The sequence below is a fragment of the Palaemon carinicauda genome, chromosome 3, assembly GCF_036898095.1.
Source record: "Palaemon carinicauda isolate YSFRI2023 chromosome 3, ASM3689809v2, whole genome shotgun sequence".
In the NCBI taxonomy this organism is placed as follows: Eukaryota; Metazoa; Arthropoda; class Malacostraca; order Decapoda; family Palaemonidae; genus Palaemon; species Palaemon carinicauda.
In genome coordinates this window covers 35,758,655-35,761,298 of record NC_090727.1, presented here as the reverse complement: position 1 = coordinate 35,761,298, position 2,644 = coordinate 35,758,655, and the positions used below count along the sequence as shown (strand labels likewise).

Sequence of the window (2,644 nt, the reverse complement as noted above, 5' to 3'; positions counted from 1 at the left end):
ACCGGGTGAGGGTAATGGCTCCAAATCTAGGGATATATGCTCAGTGGTCGATGTTCCCACATGATCCTTTTATGCATCTCATACATCTGATGCATAAATTTATTCAATAGATTTCTCGGGTATTCTCGAAATAGATTTTGAATGGATCAGATGAAAGGTAATCGTTGTCTTGCATAAGGGCTGTCACCTGCATTGATTTCATTTGTTTTGATTAGAGGGGATGTTCTAACTAGGTACTAAGTTGCTTTAGGGGTGGACAGTTTCTATTTATTTATAATCTTTTATGAGAGTTTGTATTAGGTACAAACTCTCTCTCTCTCTCTCTCTCTCTCTCTCTCTCTCTCTCTCTCTCTCTCTCTCTCTCTCTCTCTCTCTCTCATATTAATGACAAGAATGCTATATTGTGCCATTTCATAGCCTTCAATATTTTTTTTTTTAATTTCCGTCAAATTGGTTATTTCTTTACTAACCATAAAGACTCTCTATCAATTATATTCGGAACTGGTTTAGGACAATGGCAGGATTAATAGATTCAATGCATTTACTCGGTTGCAGAAAGCTGTTAAAGAAAGCCATTTATTGTCTTCGTTCATTTTGTTGTATGATTTATTTATAACTGTATTCAGTGGTTTAATCTTTTATTAGTTTTACAAGAAAATATTTGACTGGGAGAAATGATATCCCAAGTGACATGTCAGGGGAAATTTGACTTTAGTATATCATAAGTGGAAGTGAAAAGTGTTTAGACGTTTTCTTTGTAGGAATACTTTTGAAATGTATTAACTTTGATTAACCTTTAGATTACATATCAAGTAACGGGACTTGGTATCGTTATGCATGGAATAGTTGTATTTACTATTTTCATCTGAATCCAAAAGGTTAATCATTTTATTCCAATAGGCCTACTTGGAACATCTCACTGAAATTTAGGACTTAACTGAAGTCAGTGAGAAATCTCAAGATACACTTTAGATCTCAATCCAAAGAAAATAATTTAATACCAATACGTTTGGAACAACTCAAAGAAATTAACGGTTTAACTGACGCCAGTAAAACAATTCAAGAAAATACACATGATTATTGTATTAATTTGCATGAAGGCAACGTTGTTCAGATAGGAAGCAATAATGATTTGCAGCAACTCCCTCAGTAATGTCTGAACATTACCAGTACTTGAATTATCCTCCCAAGCCATAATCTACAAATGACCCAGCAGATGGTGGATATGAAACGGGAATGCTGACTAGCAATACTTTGTAACATTAATTCAAGTTACCGATAAAGTCAATATGGAACCGAGACCATTCTAGGATCAGTAATTGCGACAGAATCACGCAGACACCGAGTCTCGGTTGTTCTCATTCCGAATGAATTGGGTCACCTCTATTGCAGAAAGGGGAAGCTCTTCGGTCGGGTTTGTTTGGCCATTTTGAACTAAAGATATTCGATCTTTAAAGGTGTACTGCCAATGCGAATTTAACCATTATAAGAACATTAAGGGAAACATTAATAGTACCTAATCAAAAGGATGCAGGATGTCTGTCTGGTAAATACATAAAAAGAGGCATTACAAATTAAAGAGAAAGAATATTACAATGGAGAATATAAGCTTATAACGCTTAGAAAATAATTATCCAATTACCAAATGCTGATATTTCCTCCAAGAAAAGTCTTTTTATAAATCATAAAAGATAAATTGGTTTAATAGTTAATTTGTTATAAAAAATGTTCAAACAAGGATGAAGGATATCTATCCTTAATTTCAACAATAACTTTGAAACTATTTCAGATAAATATCATTATCTTATGTTTATTTAACAAAGAATTTGAACATCTTAAAGCACGACATTTTTTCAAACCCTTCCACCCAAAATAATCGTTTGAAGAACTTCCAAAACACGCCGTGTTTCAGAGGTCTTGTGGCGCAACGGATAACGCGTCTGACTTCGGATCAGAAGATTCCAGGTTCGAATCCTGGCAAGGTCGACTTCTGAGTTTTTGACTGATAAGAAACATGGCGTCAATCTTTGCTACATAAAGAATGCAATACAAGTTAAATTTACTTTATATCGGGAAATATTTCCGTATTGAAATTCAATAAGGAAACAGAGAAATTGCGTAATGATCGAGATATTGCGAGGAACAAGTAGTTAGGAATGGAGAAGATGTGCTAATTGCAACCCAACAGGTAGGCAAAAGTAAATGCAAGGTGTCACTGATGTTTCACACACACACACACAAAATGGAGGCGTGCGAATGCATAGCACATGGAAATACATTTTAGGGTACTTAAGAACTCCGTTTACTTTTCAACTCTACTATATTTCTATTTTCTCTTTTCTGTTATATTTCCTCTGAATTCCCGCTCCATTTATTTCCGCAGCGCAAAACTTTCTTGCAAAACTGTCCCCCGACTGAAAACATCGCCAACATTGTTTACAAGTTTTGCGATGCTAGTGGAAAGAATAAATTAATAGGTCTTCTAAGATATCTAAAGTAGACCATTGATACTTCGAAATATCTGTTCCACATTACATCGTAGGTAGTGTTATATAGTTCAACATGTCTTAAATACATCATTATATTTTATAAAGTTTCCTGAAAAGTGTTCGCAACAATAATACGGAATAGGAAACTGTCTTCA

The 2,644-nt window shown here is 34.5% G+C and overlaps 1 non-coding gene across 1 annotated transcript; it reads left to right on the top strand.

Moving 5' to 3' along the window:
• The first annotated feature begins 1,913 nt into the window (after positions 1–1,913).
• On the top strand, positions 1,914–1,986 carry TRNAR-UCG (transfer RNA arginine (anticodon UCG)). The gene has a single exon. It is a non-coding gene; the product is annotated as a tRNA-Arg (tRNA).
• The last annotated feature ends 658 nt before the right edge of the window (positions 1,987–2,644 follow it).